The sequence below is a fragment of the Salmo trutta genome, unplaced genomic scaffold, assembly GCF_901001165.1.
Source record: "Salmo trutta unplaced genomic scaffold, fSalTru1.1, whole genome shotgun sequence".
In the NCBI taxonomy this organism is placed as follows: Eukaryota; Metazoa; Chordata; class Actinopteri; order Salmoniformes; family Salmonidae; genus Salmo; species Salmo trutta.
The window spans coordinates 2318138-2337292 of NW_021823237.1; the positions used below are offsets into that span (position 1 = coordinate 2318138).

The 19155-nt window shown below is 49.6% G+C and overlaps 1 long non-coding RNA gene and 1 pseudogene across 1 annotated transcript; both read right to left on the reverse strand.

Annotated features, from left to right (window-relative positions):
- Positions 1 to 4397: 4397 nt before the first annotated feature.
- LOC115189799 (cyclin-D-binding Myb-like transcription factor 1) lies at positions 4398 to 18153 on the reverse strand (annotated as a pseudogene).
- On the reverse strand, positions 9976 to 10413 carry LOC115189800 (uncharacterized). The gene is made up of 3 exons (XR_003877000.1): positions 10294 to 10413; positions 10148 to 10210; positions 9976 to 10064 (listed from the first exon to the last, which is right to left on the reverse strand). It is a non-coding gene; the product is annotated as an uncharacterized LOC115189800 (long non-coding RNA).
- Positions 18154 to 19155: the final 1002 nt, after the last annotated feature.

Genomic DNA, 19155 nt, shown 5'->3' on the forward strand with positions numbered 1-19155 from the left:
TACTCATTGTGACCAGATTTCCTGATCCATCCTTGTGTGCAAATTATGACAGATTATTTATTTTACTTCGGCTGCGTTTAGTCAGCCTAATTCTGATGTTTCACCCTGTTATGGCAAAAGAGTTGCTCTGATTGGTTAAAAGATGAGAATTGTGCTGCCTGTGCGTCTGCCTACCTCCAGAGGTGATCAGGAAGACCATCAGATTACAGTAGCTACGCTTCCAGTAACTTGTCCAGTGATCTGACCATCAGATTACAGTAGCTACGCTTCCATTAACTTGTCCAGTGATCTGACCATCAGTAGCTACGCTTCCATTAACTTGTCCAGTGATCTGACCATCAGTAGCTACGCTTCCATTAACTTGTCCAGTGATCAGATCATCAGTAGCTACGCTTCCATTAACTTGTCCAGTGATCTGATCATCAGATTACAGTAGCTACGCTTCCATTAACTTGTCCAGTGATCTGACCATCAGATTACAGTAGCTGCGCATGTAACTTGCAACAGAGATTTAAAGTTAGAGGTCATATCAGGAAATTAGTCAAATAAATATATTCATTAGGGCCTAATCTATGGAGGTCACATGACTGGGAATACAGATATGCATCGGTTGGTCACAGGTACCTTTAAAAAGAACAGGTAGGGGTGTGGATCAGGAAACCAGTCAGTATCTGGTGTCTCCACCATTTACCTCAAGCAGCGCGACACATCTCCTTCACATAGAGCTGATCAGGCTGTTGATTGGGGAATGTTGTCCCACTCCTCTTCAATGGCTGTGAGAAGTTACTGGATATTGGTGGGAACTGGAACACGCCGTTGTACATGTCGATCCAGAGCACCCTAAACATGCTCAATAGGTGACATGTCTGGTGAGTATGCAGGCCATGGAAGAACTGGGAGATTTTCAATTTCCAGGAAATGTGTACAGATCCTAGCAACATGGGGCTGTGCATTATCATGCTGAAACATGAGGTGATGGAGACTGATGAATGGCACCACAATGGGCCTCAGGATCTCCCCACGGTATCTCTGTTCATTCACCATGGGGCCCATACCATAACCCCACCGCCACCATGGGGGCCCATACCATAACCCCACCTCCACCATGGGGCCCATACCATAACCCCACACCTCCACCATGGGGCCCATACCATAACCCCACCTCCACCATGGGGCCCATACCATAACCACACCTCCACCATGGGGCCCTCTGTTCACAACGTTGACATCAGCAAACCACCCGACACCTGCGGTTCTGAGGCCGGTTGGATGTACTGCCAAATTCTCTAAAATGACATTGGAGGCTTATGGTAGAGAAATTAACATTACATTTTCTGGCAACAGCTTTGGTGGACATTTTTGCCGCCAGCATGCCAATTGTACGCTTCCCTCAACTTGAGACCTCTGTGGCATTGAGTTGTGACAAAACTGCACACTCTAGAGTTGCCTTTATTGTCCCCAGCACAAGGTGCACCCGTGTAGTGGTCATGCTGTTTAATCAGCTTCATGATATGCCACACCTGTCAGGTGGATGGATTTTCTTTAAAAGATATATTATTAACCCATTCACCACCCCCCTCTTCAGAGGACAAATACATGGTGTTTTTACAGCTTTTCTGCTACATTTTACACACATTTAGCGTACATGTACTTTTATATAAAGCATTTACATAATAATTCATTACCAAACATCAACTCCGTAATCCCACCTCTCAGCCCATCCCACCCCTCAGCCCATCCCACCTCTCAGCCCATCCCACCCCTCAGCCCCTCCCACCTCTCAGCCCCTCCCACCCCTCAGCCCATCCCACCGCTCAGCCCCTCCCACCCCTCCGCCCATCCCACCCCTCAGCCCCTCCCACCCCTCCGCCCCTCTCAGCCCATCCCACCTCTCAGCCCATCCCGCCCCTCAGCCCATCCCACCTCTCAGCCCATCCCACCCCTCAGCCCATCCCACCTCTCAGCCCATCCCACCTCTCAGCCCCTCCCACCCCTCAGCCCATCCCACCTCTCAGCCCATCCCACCCCTTAGCCCATCCCACCTCTCAGCCCCTCCCACCCCTCAGCCCATCCCACCTCTCAGCCCATCCCACCCCTCAGCCCATCCCACCCCTCAGCCCATCCCGCCCCTCAGCCCATCCCGCCTCTCAGCCCATCCCACCCCTCAGCCCATCCCACCTCTCAGCCCATCCCACCTCTCAGCCCATCCCACCCCTCAGCCACTCTCAGCCAATCCCGCCCCTCAGCCACTCTTCCCCACCTATCACCATAGACCACCCTTGTTTGGTTTCCATGTTTTCCATAAATGTTTTACCTTTCTAATCGTATATTATCCACAGATTGTGAACTAAAGATGAAAACCTTTCCTACGAGTATTATTATATTATTGACTTGGATCATCTTGCCGAAGGAGAAAGGCTCACTAACAGGGATGTAAAGCTTGTTGTGCGTGTGGAGCATTTCTGGGATCATTTATTTCATCTCATGAAACATGGGATCAACACTTCAGATGTTGCCTTTATATTGTCGTCGGGTGGAATTGGATGGTGAAGCATCCAGAATAGCAAGACGAAGCAGTTCAGGCATTCTGGAAGACCCCCCCCATGGGACATGTCCCCCATGCCATTTCAGAATATGGGACATGTCCCCCCCATGCTATTTCAGAATATGGGACATGTCCCCCATGCCATTTCAGAATATGGGACATGTCCCCCCCATGCTATTTCAGAATATGGGACATGTCCCCCCATCCCTCAGTGGAAGCTGCACCCCATGCTATTTCAGAATATGGGACATGTCCCCCCATCCCTCAGTGGAAGCTGCACCCCATGCTATTTCAGAATATGGGACATGTCCCCCCCATGCCATTTCAGAATATGGGACATGTCCCCCCATCCCTCAGTGGAAGCTTGCACCCCATGCTATTTCAGAATATGGGACATGTCCCCCCATGCCATTTCAGAATATGGGACATGTCCCCCCATGCTATTTCAGAATATGGGACATGTCCCCCCATGCTATTTCAGAATATGGGACATGTCCACCCCATGCTATTTCAGAATATGGGACATGTCCCCATCCCCCAGTGGAAGCTGCACCCCATGCTATTTCAGAATATGGGACATGTCCACCCCATGCTATTTCAGAATATGGGACATGTCCACCCCATGCTATTACAGAATATGGGACATGTCCCCCCCATGCTATTTCAGAATATGGGACATGTCCACCCCATGCTATTTCAGAATATGGGACATGTCCACCCCATGCTATTACAGAATATGGGACATGTCCACCCCATGCTATTACAGAATATGGGACATGTCCACCCCATGCTATTTCAGAATATGGGACATGTCCCCCAGTGGAAGCTGGACACCATGCTATTTCAGAATATGGGACATGTCCCCCCCATGCTATTTCAGAATATGGGACATGTCCACCCCATGCTATTACAGAATATGGGACATGTCCACCCCATGCTATTTCAGAATATGGGACATGTCCCCCAGTGGAAGCTGGACACCATGCTATTTCAGAATATGGGACATGTCCCCCCCATGCTATTTCAGAATATGGGACATGTCCACCCCATGCTATTTCAGAATATGGGACCACATTAAATCAGAATGTGGACAAGATCAGGACAAAGGAGCAGGTATAACCGGGGATAAAGTGTCGGACGATCGACAGACGGTGCTAAAACACACCAGAGTAACAACTGTGGGAGTTTTTAATTACACATAAATAAAGTAAATGCAGATATAATTCACAGTGTCAGATGAATGAGAATCTGTCCTGTTCTTCGTGTGGTCAGCAGGCCGACGGTTACAACAGAAAACACCGGGACCTAGAAACTGTAAGGTGCTGTTCTGAGGCAGAGCTACCAGAGAATCTACCACACTGAGTGGACAAAACATTAAGAACACCTGCTCTATCCATGACAGACTGACCAGGTGAATCCAGGTGAAAGATTATGATCCCTTATTGATGTCACTTGTTAAATCCACTTCAATCAGAGTAGATGAAGGAGAGGAGACGGGTTAAAGAAGGATTTTGAAGCTTTCAGACATTTGAGACGTGGAGTTGCAACTCAATATTAGGAAGAGCTTAGTCCAGTCAGTGTGGCTCTGGCTGCAGGCTTTATGAAGTACATAGAACGGACAGTTTGGAAAGACCGTTCTGCAACACACACCCTCTCTCTCACACACACCCTCTCTCACACACACACACCCTCTCACACACACACACCCTCTCACACACACACACCCTCTCTCTCACACACACACACACACACACACACACACCCTCTCACACACACCCTCTCTCACACACACCCTCTCACACACACACACCCTCTCACACACACACACCCTCACGGTCAGGCCGGCCCCCCACAGGAGCCCATGATGATGTCATAGTCTCACCTCTGACCAAAGAGAACATTTAAAGGGGAGGGGCTTAATGGCCAACTCAGCCAATCAGAAATAATGTCCAAAATGATGACATGTCCACTCTGCTGTTTGATTGGCTCCATCAGTGATGATGTTTTCCAGCTAAGTCAGAACCATCCTGGTTCTCTAGGATCAGATCTGAAGGAGAGAAGAAGAGGAGGATGAGAGAGAGAGGAGGAGGATGAGAGAGAAGAGGAGGAGGATGAGAGAGAAGAGGAGGAGGATGAGAGAGAAGAGGAGGAGGATGAGAGAGGAGGAGGATGAGAGAGAAGAGGAGGAGGATGAGAGAGGAGGAGGATGAGAGAGAAGAGGAGGAGGATGAGAGAGGAGGATGAGAGAGAAGAGGAGGAGGATGAGAGAGGAGGAGGATGAGAGAGAAGAGGAGGATGAGAGAGAAGAGGAGGATGAGAGAGAGGAGGAGGATGAGAGAGAGGAGGAGGAGGATGAGAGAGGAGGAGGAGGATGAGAGAGGAGGAGGATGAGAGAGAGGAGGATGAGAGAGAAGAGGAGGAGGATGAGAGAGAGGAGGATGAGAGAGAAGAGGAGGAGGATGAGAGAGCGAGAGCGAGTGTGTGTGTGTATATATATGTGTGGTGTGTAGGTGTAGGTGTGTGTGTGGTGTGTAGGTGTGTGTGTGTGTACGTGTGTGTGTGGTGTGTACCTGTCAGTGTGCTGCTGACATTTGTAGGAGAAACGATAAGCACCGCCCCCTTCGCTATCCCAGAATCCACCACCTGCTCCTCCTGAGAGGAAGACTCCAGGACCTTGGCAGTAAAACTGTCTGTCATTGGCTCCGGAGTCTCGGTGGCTCCGCCTTCTGAGGAACCAATCAGGAAGTTCTGCTCTGGCTCCTCCCCCTGCATCTCCACAACCAGCTGTGATTGGCAAAGAGGCTCTGGAGAGGTGTGGTCAGAGGTGACCGTCTGAATGATGACGCTGTCGTTGGAACAAAGACCCTCCGTCTGACAAAACAAAATGCTGCACTTAAAGTCAGAAAATAACTAGTTTCTATGGGAGAGAACATAATTTATAACAATATTACTAAGGACTAGTTCACCAGGGGTATATTACTAACTAAGGACTAGTTAACCAGGGGTATATTACTGACTAAGGACTAGTTCACCAGGGGTATATTACTGACTAAGGACTAGTTCACCAGGGGTATATTACTGACTAAGGACTAGTTCACCAGGGGTATATTACTAACTAAGGACTAGTTCACCAGGGGTATATTACTGACTAAGGACTAGTTCACCAGGGGTATATTACTGACTAAGGACTAGTTCACCAGGGGTATATTACTGACTAAGGACTAGTTCACCAGGGGTATATTACTAACTAAGGACTAGTTCACCAGGGGTATATTACTGACTAAGGACTAGTTCACCAGGGGTATATTACTGACTAAGGACTAGTTCACCAGGGGTATATTACTGACTAAGGACTAGTTCACCAGGGGTATATTACTAACTAAGGACTAGTTCACCAGGGGTATATGACTAACTAAGGACTAGTTCACCAGGGGTATATTACTAACTAAGGACTAGTTCACCAGGGGTATATTACTAAGGACTAGTTCACCAGGGGTATATGACTAACTAAGGACTAGTTCACCAGTGAGAGTGATCGTTATTTATAATAATATTACTGAGGGAGTGAACGTTATTTATAATAATCGCTCACAAGTGTTTCTCTAAAAGCTGTCTGGGTTTAAATATCTTCTATTGTACAGAAAGCTTAATCAATTATTCAATTTTTTTATTATTTTACCTTTATGTAACCAGGCAAGTCAGTTAAGAACAGATTCTTATTTTCAATGACGGCCTCCCGGGGGAACAGGGGGGTAAACTGCCTTGTTCAGGGGGCAGAACGACAGATTTGTACTTTGTCAGCTTGGGGATTCGAACTTGCAACCTTTCGGTTACTAGTCCAACGCTCTAACCACTAGGCTACCCTGCCGCCGATTACTTCCTGTTACGTTCCCCAGCAAGAAAAACAAAAATTGTCGCTCAAAACAAGGGAATTAACAAAATGTCACTGACAAGCAAAACGAAACAGGTGGGGTTTTAGGAGGAGTTCTGAAACACACTCACTGAGAGGCTGTGTAGGATAATGTGTTCTGGGGACGAGGGCGAGGAGCTAGCCGTCAGGGTGACGGTGGGATTGCTGGGAAAGACTGAGCGGCAGGCTCTGATTGGCTGCTGTCTGAAGGAAGTATGTCCCTGGAGTCCCTGTAGGGTGCAGGTGGAAAGACTACACACACACACGCTGATTGTTGTTGTGATATTAAAACAGCATTACATGAACATTGTGTCTGTATCTAAAGGTAATATTATGGTCCAACTCACAGGGAGGATCTGTAAGGTCTGCAGAGCAGCAGTGTTGAGGGTGATGGTCTCTGTGTCACTGGTACCAGCACCGTCTGAGGCTGATAGAGATGCCAGTCAGTACACACACACACACACACCCACACACACACACACACACACACACACACACACACACACCACACACACAGTCTGAGGCTGATAGAGATGCCAGTCAGTACACACACACACACACACACTCTTCCCCTCCCCTGTACTGACCGAGGTGTGTGATCTGCAGTGGGATCTGCAGCGCTGTGACGGGCCGGGGGGTGGAGCTACAGCACTCCTCCAACTCGCGTGACTCGGATCTGCAGGGAAGGGCTACCTGGCCCCGCCCCCTAACGGCACCTGATTCTCCATCAACTCCTGAAGACCCTTCAGTAACACTACACACCACACACACACACACACACACACACACACCACACAGACACACCACACACACAGTATTATCTGCAGTAGTAACAATATCACTAGTTTGTTATTGTGTATGATTTAAACATGTTGCTGATACTGGATATGAGAGGTTAGAGGTGAGGAGAGGTAAGGGTCAGGGGTTAGAGGTGAGGAGAGGTAAGGGTCAGGGTTAGAGGTGAGGAGAGGTAAGGGTCAGGGGTTAGTGGTGAGGAGAGGTTAGGGTCAGGGGTTAGAGGTGAGGAGAGGTAAGGGTCAGGGGTTAGTGGTGAGGAGAGGTTAGGGTCAGGGGTTAGAGGTGAGGAGAGGTAAGGGTCAGGGGTTAGTGGTGAGGAGAGGTTAGGGTCAGGGGTTAGAGGTGAGGAGAGGTTAGGGTCAGGGGTTAGTGGTGAGGAGAGGTTAGGGTCAGGGGTTAGTGGTGAGGAGAGGTTAGGGTCAGGGGTTAGAGGTGAGGAGAGGTAAGGGTCAGGGGTTAGTGGTGAGGAGAGGTTAGGGTCAGGGGTTAGAGGTGAGGAGAGGTAAGGGTCAGGGGTTAGAGGTGAGGAGAGGTAAGGGTCAGGGGTTAGAGGTGAGGAGAGGTAAGGGTCAGGGGTTAGAGGTGAGGGTCAGGGGTTAGAGGTGAGGAGAGGTAAGGGTCAGGGGTTAGAGGAGAGGTAAGGGTCAGGGTTAGAGGAGAGGTAAGGGTCAGGGGTTAGAGGTGAGGGTCAGGGGTTAGAGGTGAGGGTCAGGGGTTAGAGGTGAGGGTCAGGGGTTAGAGGTGAGGGTCAGGGGTTAGAGGTGAGGGTCAGGGGTTAGAGGTGAGGGTCAGGGGTTAGAGGTGAGGGTCAGGGGTTAGGGTTAGGGTTAGGGTTAGGGGTGAGGGTCAGGGGTTAAAGGTGAGGGTCAGGGGTTAAAGGTGAGGGTCAGGGGTTAAGGTGAGGGTCAGGGGTTAAAGTGAGGGTCAGGGTTAGGTGAGGTCAGGGGTTAAAGGTGAGGGTCGGTTAGGTGAGGTCAGGTTAAAGGTGAGGGTCAGAGGCGTTACCGTGGAAGGGCAGTTCCTTGTGATTGGCTACTTGTCTCTTGATGCTCCACCACTTAGATCTGAGCCACTGAGGAGAGCGAACACTGCTCCACCCCCCTGCTAGCTCCTCCCACTTTAACTCATTCTCATCATCCACATCCACTCCACTATCCGCACACACACACACACACACACACACACACACACACACACACACACACACACACAGGTAAGCCAGAAGAAGTAACACCAGATGTAGGTACTTTCATCATAAAGCTGGTTGAATTCTACATTCGAATACTGTAATTACCCACCCAGACCCCCACTACCCAGACCCCCACCACCCAGACCCCCCCCACCCAGACCCCCCACCACCCAGACCCCCCCACCACCCAGACCCCCCACCACCCAGACCCCCACCACCCAGACCCCCCAACACCCAGACCCCCACCACCCAGACCCCCACTACCCAGACCCCCCCCACCCAGACCCCCCCACCCAGACCCCCCAACACCCAGACCCCCACCACCCAGACCCCCACCCAGACCCCCACCACCCAGACCCCCACCACCCAGACCCTCACCCCCCCACCACCCACCCAGACCCCACTACCCAGACCCAGACCCCCACCCCCAGACCCCCACCCCCCAGACCCACCCCATCCAGACCCCTCCCTACCTGTGTACTAAGCTGAGATCCTGGTCTTTGGTCCACTCCGTCCCTCCACTCTGTTTCCAGTTGAGGTAGTTGAGCCATTTAGAGCGACACTGTTTTCTCCGACCGCGTTCCCACCAGATCAGCTACAGCCGCCCAGGACACCCCCCCCGTCACCGCACGGCCTGGACACACACCCGCCAGCGCATACACACTGTCCGATAGACGCCTCTCCTCTTCCTCACTCCACTTCCCTACACACACAGACAACTGTAAGTCCCGCCTTCCTAAAGCATGAACCCTCCAGGACAAATATCTGACCTGCTTCCTAAAGCATAAACCCTCCAGGAGAATAATCTGACCTGCATCCTAAAGCATAAACCCTCCAGGATAAAGTATCTGACCTGCTTCCTAAAGCAATAAACCCTCCAGGAGAATAATCTGACCTGCTCCTAAAGCATAAACCCTCCAGGATAAAGTATCTGACCTGCTTCCTAAAGCATAAACCCTCCAGGAGAATAATCTGACTGCTTCCTAAAGCATAAACCCTCCAGGATAAAGGTTCTGACCTGCTTCCTAAAGCATAAACCCTCCAGGATAAAGGTTCTGACCTGCTTCCTAAAGCATAAACCCTCCAGGATAATGTGTCTGACCTGCTTCCTAAAGCATAAACCCTCCAGGAGAATAATCCGACCTGCTTCCTAAAGCATAAACCCTCCAGGATAAAGTATCTGACCTGCTTCCTAAAGCATAAACCCTCCAGGAGAATAATCTGACCTGCTTCCTAAAGCATAAACCCTCCAGGATAAAGTGTCTGACCTGCTTCCTAAAGCATAAACCCTCCAGGACAAATATCTGACTTGCTTCCTAAAGCATAAACCCTCCAGGATAAAGTATCTGACCTGCTTCCTAAAGCATAAACCCTCCAGGAGAATAATCTGACCTGCTTCCTAAAACCTAACCCCTCCAGGATAAAGTGTCTGACCTGCTTCCTAAAGCATAAACCCTCCAGGACAAATATCTGACTTGCTTCCTAAAGCATAAACCCTCCAGGATAAAGTATCTGACCTGCTTCCCTAAAGCATAAACCCTCCAGGACAAAGTATCTGACCTGCTTCCTAAAGCATAAACCCTCCAGGAGTATAATCTGACCTGCTTCCTAAAGCCTAAACCCTCCAGGATAAAGTGTCTGACCTGCTTCCTAAAGCATAAACCCTCCAGGATAAAGTGTCTGACCTGCTTCCTAAAGCATAAACCTCCAGGATAAAGTGTCTGACCTGCTTCCTAAAGCATAAACCCTCCAGGATAAAGTGTCTGACCTGCTTCCTAAACCATAAACCCTCCAGAACAAATATCTGACTTGCTTCCTAAAGCATAAACCCTCCAGGATAAAGTATCTGACCTGCTTCCTAAAGCATAAACCCTCCAGGATAAAGTGTCTGACCTGCTTCCTAAAGCATAAACCCTCCAGGATAAAGTGTCTGACCTGCTTCCTAAAGCATAAACCCTCCAGGATAAAGTATCTGACCTGTGTTGCAGGTGTCCTTCATTAGTCGGCAGCGGTCTTTAACAGACGAGGCGCTGCGACCCAGAGCGGCTCCTATGGTGGCCCAGTCGTTACCATGCTTCTGTCTCAGCCTGAACACAAACACATCCTCAGACTGCAGCACATGTTGACTGGAGACGCATTTAGAGGAGGAAGTGATGTCATACTCACTCTTTCAGCTTGTTGATCTCCTCAGGAGAGTACCTTCACAATAACAACAACAACATCAGATCACACACACCAACACACTAAAACTCTGGGGGGGCTATGATGATGTGGTGAGGGGGGGCTATGATGATGATGTGGGGGGGGGGGAGGGGCTATGATGATGATGATGTGGGGGGAGGGGCTATGATGATGTGGTAGGGAGGGGCTATGATGATGTGGGGTGGAGGGGCTATGATGATGATGTGGTGGGGAGGGGCTATGATGATGTGGGGGGGCTATGATAATGTGGGGGGAGGGGCTATGATGATGATGATGTGGGGGGGGCTATGATGATGATGATGATGTGGGGGGAGGGGCTATGATGATGTGGGGGGAGGGGCTATGATAATGTGGTGAGGAGGGGCTATGATAATGTGGTGGGGAGGGGCTATGATGATGTGGGGGGGAGGGGTTATGATGATGTGGGGGGGGGGGGGTTGATGATGATGTGGGGGGAGGGGTTATGATGCTGTGGGGGGGAGGGGTTATGATGCTGTGGGGGGGAGGGGCTATGATGATGTGGTGGGGGGGGTTATGATGATGTGGGGGGGGGGCTATGATGATGTGGGGGGAGGGGTTATGATGATGATGTGGGAGGTGCTATGATGATGATGTGGGAGGTGCTATGATGATGTGGTGGGGAGGGGTTATGATGATGATGTGGGAGGGGCTATGATGCTGTGGGGGGGGGGGTTATGATGATGTGGGGGGAGGGGCTATGATGTGGGGGGAGGGGCTATGATGATGATGTGGGGGGGAGGGGCTATGATGTGGGGGGAGGGGCTATGATGATGTGGGGGGGAGGGGTTATGATGATGTGGGGGGGAGGGGTTATGATGATGTGGGGGGGGAGGGGTTATGATGATGTGGGGGGGAGGGGTTATGATGATGTGGGGGGAGGGTTATGATGATGTGGGGGGAGGGGCTATGATGATGTGGGGGGGAGGGGCTATGATGATGTGGGGGGAGGGGCTATGGTGATGTGGGGGGAGGGGCGATGATGATGTGGGGGGAGGGGCTATGATGATGTGGGGGGGGGCTATGATGATGTGGGAGGGGCTATGATGATGTGGGGGGGAGGGGCTATGATGATGTGGGGGGAGGGGCTATGATGATGTGGGGGGGCTATGATGATGTGGGAGGGGCCATGATGATGTGGGAGGGGTGAGTACTGACTTGCCCACATGGTTGCGGTTATCGTACATGCGGAGGACTCGTCGGTAGACGGCGAACAGCGGGCGGTTCAGACCCCAGGCCACGCTGCGGTAGAAATCCTTACGCTCCTCCTTAGACATCTCAAAGATGATCTCAGCTGGGTCCTCCATTCCCCGACCCTGCACAGACACACGGCTAGGACAGACTCCCGGACACCTGCTGGGAACTCACCGTGAGGGTGGGTGTGGTGTGTGTGTGTGCGTGTGTGTATGTGTGTGTGTGTGTGTACCTGTTTGAGAGGTGTGTGTGTGTGTGTGTGTGTATGTGCGTGTGTACCTGTTTGAGAGGTGTGTGTGTGTGTGTGTGTGTGTGTGTGTGTACCTGTTTGAGAGGTGTGTGTGTGTGTGTGTGTGTGTGTGTGTGTGTGTGTGTGTGTGTACCTGTTTGAGAGGTGTGTGTGTGTGTGTGTGTGTACCTGTTTGAGAGGTGTGTGTGTGTGTGTGTGTGTGTGTGTGTGTGTGTGTGTGTGTGTGTGTGTGTGTGTGTGTGTGTGTGTGTGTGTGTGTGTGTACCTTCACATATTGTTGGATGTTGCTCATCAGGAGGTCGATCTCCTCTTTAGACCACATGCCTTGTTTCCACTTATGACCTGCAGACAAACAACCAATCACAGCCTCTGTTAGCACACTGACCAATCACAGCCTGCGTAAACCCACTGACCAACCATAAATATATGTAGCGAGCTCAATGTGCACCTTTGTTAACCAGAGTGTCTTTATCCTCCTTGGTGGTGAACCAGGCCTGGCTGACAGGAGATATCTCTTCACTGTTCTGAGGATCCTCACTCTGCAAGATCTACACACAGACACACACCCACACACACGCACAGAGAGACAGACACACACACAAAGTGTAAAGAAAAATGAAGAGGAGAGGAGAGAATGAGAGGAGGAGAGGAGAGGAGAGAGAATGAAAGGAGGAGAGGAGAGAGAGAGAGGAGGAGAGGAGGAGAGAGAGAGGAGGAGAGGAGAGAATGAGAGGAGGAGAGGAGAGAGAGAGAGGAGGAGAGGAGAGAGAGAGGAGGAGAGGAGAGAGAGAGGAGGAGAGGAGAGAGGAGGAAAGGAGAGAGAGAGAGGAGGAAAGGAGGAGAGAGAGGAGGAGAGGAGAGAGAGAGAGGAGGAGAGGAGAGAGAGAGGAGGAGAGGAGAGAGAGAGAGGAGGAGGAGAGAGAGAGGAGGAGAGGAGAGAGGAGAGGAGGAGAGAGGAGAGAGAGTGAGAGGAGGAGAGGAGAGGAGAGAGAGGAGGAGAGAATGAGAGAATGAGAGGAGGAGAGGAGAGAATGAGAGGAGAGGAGGAGAGGAGAGAGGGTGAGAGGTCGTGGAAGGGTTTGTTAGGTACCTGTATCTGGGCCTCCCCCTCTTCTGTAATGTCACTGTCGGCGGTGGCGGTCATAGTCACCTCGAAGCTCTCATCTCCCTCTGACACTGAAGAGACACACACAAAGGTACAGACACACCTATACAATGTGATATTGTTGTATGGTTGTATTAAACATGTTGTATTGTAGACATGTAGTGGTGTAATAATGTTATGTACTGTTTTATATTTAGTTTTATATGTAATGTAAGTGCTTTAATATGTTTGGACACCAGGAAGAGTAGCTGCTGCCTTGGCAGGAACTAATGTGGATCCATAATAAACCCCAGGAAGAGTAGCTGCTGCCTTGGCAGGAACTAATGGGGATCCATAATAAACCCCAGGAAGAGTAGCTGCTGCCTTGGCAGGAACTAATGGGGATCCATAATAAACCCCAGGAAGAGTAGCTGCTGCCTTGGCAGGAACTAATGGGGATCCATAATAAACCCCAGGAAGAGTAGCTGCTGCCTTGGCAGGAACTAATGGGGATCCATAATAAACCCCAGGAAGAGTAGCTGCTGCCTTGGCAGGAACTAATGGGGATCCATAATAAACCCCAGGAAGAGTAGCTGCTGCCTTGGCAGGAACAAATGGGGATCCATAATAAACCCCAGGAAGAGTAGCTGCTGCCTTGGCAGGAACTAATGGGGATCCATAATAAACCCCAGGAAGAGTAGCTGCTGCCTTGGCAGGAACTAATGGGGATCCATAATAAACCCCAGGAAGAGTAGCTGCTGCCTTGACAGGAACTAATGGGGATCCATAATAAACCCCAGGAAGAGTAGCTGCTGCCTTGGCAGGAACTAATGGGGATCCATAATAAACCCCAGGAAGAGTAGCTGCTGCCTTGGCAGGAACAAATGGGGATCCATAATAAACCCCAGGAAGAGTAGCTGCTGCCTTGGCAGGAACTAATGGGGATCCATAATAAACCCCAGGAAGAGTAGCTGCTGCCTTGGCAGGAACTAATGGGGATCCATAATAAACCCCAGGAAGAGTAGCTGCTGCCTTGACAGGAACTAATGGGGATCCATAATAAACCCCAGGAAGAGTAGCTGCTGCCTTGGCAGGAACTAATGGGGATCCATAATAAACCCCAGGAAGAGTAGCTGCTGCCTTGGCAGGAACTAATGGGGATCCATAATAAACCCCAGGAAGAGTAGCTGCTGCCTTGGCAGGAACTAATGGGGATCCATAATAAACCCCAGGAAGAGTAGCTGCTGCCTTGGCAGGAACTAATGGGGATCCATAATAAAACCCCAGGAAGAGTAGCTGCTGTCTTGACAGGAACTAATGGGGATCCATAATAAACCCCAGGAAGAGTAGCTGCTGTCTTGGCAGGAACTAATGGGGATCCATAATAAACCCCAGGAAGAGTAGCTGCTGCCTTGGCAGGAACTAATGGGGATCCATAATAAACCCCAGGAAGAGTAGCTGCTGCCTTGACAGGAACTAATGGGGATCCATAATAAACCCCAGGAAGAGTAGCTGCCGCCTTGGCAGGAAGTAATGGGGATCCATAATAAACCCCAGGAAGAGTAGCTGCTGCCTTGACAGGAAGTAAAGAGGAAATACAAATACACTGTAAGACATCACACCCTGTCAGCCAACCACAACAGACAGGACAGTGTGTTTCTGTAACTCACTAGGGAGGGGGACCCCGACAGGCAGGACAGTGTGTTTCTGTACCTCACTAGGGAGGGGGACCCCGACAGGCAGGACAGTGTGTTTCTGTACCTCACTAGGGAGGGGGACCCCGACAGGCAGGACAGTGTGTTTCTGTACCTCACAAGGGAGGGGGACCCCGACAGGCAGGACAGTGTGTTTCTGTACCTCACTAGGGAGGGGGACCCCGACAGGCAGGACAGTGTGTTTCTGTAACTCACTAGGGAGGGGGACCCCGACAGGCAGGACAGTGTGTTTCTGTAACTCACTAGGGAGGGGGACCCCGACAGGCCAGAACAGTGTGTTTTCTGTACCTCACTAGGGAGGGGGACCCCGACAGGACAGTGTGTTTCTGTACCTCACTAGGGAGGGGGACCCCGACAGGCAGGACAGTGTGTTTCTGTACCTCACTAGGGAGGGGGACCCCGACAGGCAGGACAGTGTGTTTCTGTACCTCACTAGGGAGGGGGACCCCCGACAGGCAGGACAGTGTGTTTCTGTAACTCACTAGGGAGGGGGACCCCGACAGGCAGGACAGTGTGTTTCTGTAACTCACTAGGGAGGGGGACCCCGACAGGCAGGACAGTGTGTTTCTGTACCTCACTAGGGAGGGGGACCCCGACAGGCAGGACAGTGTGTTTCTGTACCTCACTAGGGAGGGGGACCCCGACAAGCAGGACAGTGTGTTTCTGTACCTCACTAGGGAGGGGGACCCCGACAGGCAGGACAGTGTGTTTCTGTACCTCACTAGGGAGGGGGACCCCGACAGGACAGTGTGTTTCTGTAACTCACTAGGGAGGGGGACCCCGACAGGCAGGACAGTGTGTTTCTGTAACTCACTAGGGAGGGGGACCCCGACAGGCAGGACAGTGTGTTTCTGTAACTCACTAGGGAGGGGGACCACAGAGAAATGAGGGGCGGAGTCTTTCTCTGTCTGTTCCTCATTGGTCAGACACAGTCTCTTCTGGATCGGCTCAGAGTCCTCATCTGCGCGCGCACAACACACACACACACAAAACACACACCACACACACACCACACACACACACACACACACACACACACAACACACACACACACACCACACACACCACACACACACACACACACACTCATCTGAAAGGAGGCACGTACCTGTCGTTCTGCCCCTGAACAAGGCAGTTAACCCACTGTTCCTAGGCCATTCATCTACACCAGTGCCATGATTACTGTATATATGTGATAACCTTTAGATGCTTGCAATGCGCAATGATGGAAATGGAGCTGTGCTGCTTTAGTTGTCAGGCTGAGAACTGGCTGCACCTGCTGAGAGTCAGGCAGGCTCATGGACGAGATAGCAGAGTGAGAATCCACAGTCTACACATGTTTCTCTCACCTTAGATACTCTGGATCTAATCCAATGTATGATTGACGGTAGGTTGCCCACGCCAACTAGTATAAGGAGTGTTGTCTCCTGTTTCGCCACACAGATCTTTACTATAGACTACTGAGGTATTCTGGATGTGAATCTCTGCAATTGCAATTTATTACTAAAGAGTTTTATACCAAGGTTCCTGTGTCATCTGTCTAGAAGACTGGTAGTTGAAGGAAACTTACATCACCCCAAGCAAAAGGACCACCCAACATGTTCCCATGTGGAAAATCATGGGCGCATTCAACACTGAAGCCAACTTTATAGGGGAGTCAAGACTGTCTGACCTACTAACCGCCCTGCATCATAACTAACCAGCCCTGCATCATAACTAACCACCCTGCATCATAACTAACCACCCTGCATCATAACTAACTACCCTGCATCATAACTAACCAGCCCTGCATCATAACTAACCGCCCTGCATCATAACTAACCAGCCCTGCATCATAACTAACTAACCACTTACCATGTGGAAGGTAATGTGTGTGTTACCGTGTGGAGGATAATGTGTGTGTTACCGTGTGGAGGACAGTGTAGGATGATGCTGCCGTCGCTGTCCTGGGTGAGAGTGACAGAGTTGACAGATTCCAGGGTCACCGAGTCCTCATCTTCCCCCGTGCTCATACTGAAACACACACACACACACACACTTCAACTCCACTGATGGCATATCTTTCCTGACACGCATGCTATTTATTTATAATAGTTGCTCATTTAGATGGGCAGTACAATCAGGAAATAGGACACAAGGAGGCCCAGGATCTGGATCAGTGAATCTCTCTCAACTGAGTAAAATATAACAAACTGTGTACTGTGAATACCATGTAGCTAGCTGAGCCTGTGAATACCATGTAGCTAGCTGAGCCGGTGAATACCATGTAGCTAGCTGAGCCTGTGAATACCATGTAGCTAGCTGAGCCTGTGAATACCATGTAGCTAGCTGAGCCTGTGAATACCATGTAGCTAGCTGAGCCTATGGATACCATGTAGCTAGCTGAGCCTATGGATATCATGTAGCTAGCTGAGCCTATGGATACCATGTAGCTAGCTGAGCCTGTGGATACCATGTAGCTAGCTGAGCCTATGGATACCATGTAGCTAGCTGAGCCTGTGGATATCATGTAGGGAAGCTTGTTCAGCCCCAGATCAGTGAATGACAGGAGAAGAGACGAGTGAAGGAAGCCAACTAATAGGAATGAGATGCACCCAGTCGTAGTAGTGGTACTAGCTAGCTGCTAGCTAATGCACTTGGCTAAAAGACGAATTATTTAACTAGCTTCGTTCGTTCAGTAAGGCTTTTATAGTTACGGCTGTGTCTTAGTCAAAATAGATGCTTTACAACAAAGGCCACCTCAAATAAAAATAACTTGGCCATATACACAGGGTACTACGAGGTTATTGAAGTAGATATGTACATACAGGTAGGGGTAAAGTAACTAGGCAACGGGATAGATAAACAGTAGCAGCAACGTATACATGATTACACAACCAGGCTATTGGCAGTTGGAGGCCCTGTGCTGGTAGTTAACGTTAGCCATAGCACATCATGCTAACTAGCTAGCATGCCCAGCTAAATGAAAGAAGACGAAAAGTCTCCGACGCCATGTTAGAGCAGAGCAGCTTGTGGTGTCTACATTTCAGCGTGTTATTGTGTTGTGTTTATGTTGCAGCCCGTTTCATCATTGGCTCTATCCTTTTACCACATCGAGCCTCAAGCAGAAACTGAATTATACGTTTGATTTTGTTACTTACTTCCTGTTTTTGGTCCGGGCACTTCGGAGAGACCAGGATGGAGGCAAATGCCAGGATGGAGAACCTCTCTGGTGGAGTTTCCGCTAGATAACACAGCCACAAAGGCCAAATCGTAAAAATTCATGAAAAAAATGTCTTAATTTAATGTTAGGGCTATGTATAAGGTTAGCAGTGTTAGTTTTAAAATCATAATTTAAGAATATATTCTGTAGAAATAGGCGGGGGTTATGACTTTGTGGCTGTGTTAACTAGTGACGACCCTCTAGTAGAGAAGGCATGAGGGTTGCCAGATAAGGTGGAAAAACAAAGTTTCTTCAGTTGCTTTGGTCAGAGAGGAAGAGGCAAAGTACTTCGCCCGAAATCTGTCCACGATAAATAAGACCACGAATTGAGAAATGTTCGTATAGAGGTCAATGAGTGTCAAATTTGGTCAACAAAAAAGGTAATTGCTAATTTGCTTCATGAGGCTTATTTGATCCAATAGAAGTTTCGTAATGGTTAGGTTGTGTTATGAATGCACTGATGCAGGTGGAAATGTAGCATTTCAGCAACTTTAAAAAAAATGACATTGCCATTGAGGGCTTCCACCATTTTAAAGTAGTCAACTGGGTGGGGATTTCTATTAGTTGAAGGAAATCAGCCAATGAAGAAGAAAATTGACTACTTTAAAATGGAGATAGCCTTAATGGCGATGCCCATGCTGTCACAGATGCTATAATGGCACAGATACAAAGATGAGTCCTCTATCTCTCTCTCTATGGCCAGTTGTTCACCGCTATTTGCCCTATCATTGGCTATAATGGTCCTACCTGATCTTGCCTCCTCCCACTTCCATCTTTGAGGACATGTATTTCCATTGTTAGAGCAGTCAATCGACTATATTGTCAATATAATAGACAGTCTTTGCTTTGGTTCAAATCTAAAGGTGTCCAACAAACTAAAGGTCTCCAAACTGTCAACGGATCTCAACAAAATAAAATGGAACATTTGTTTATGATTTTGGAGTGGGACAACTTTTCCAACTAGAATAATTAAAAATATAAACTTATCTGGCAACCCGGAGCATTCACATTGCTCTATCGTCAGTCATCGGACTAGAATCATTTTGGT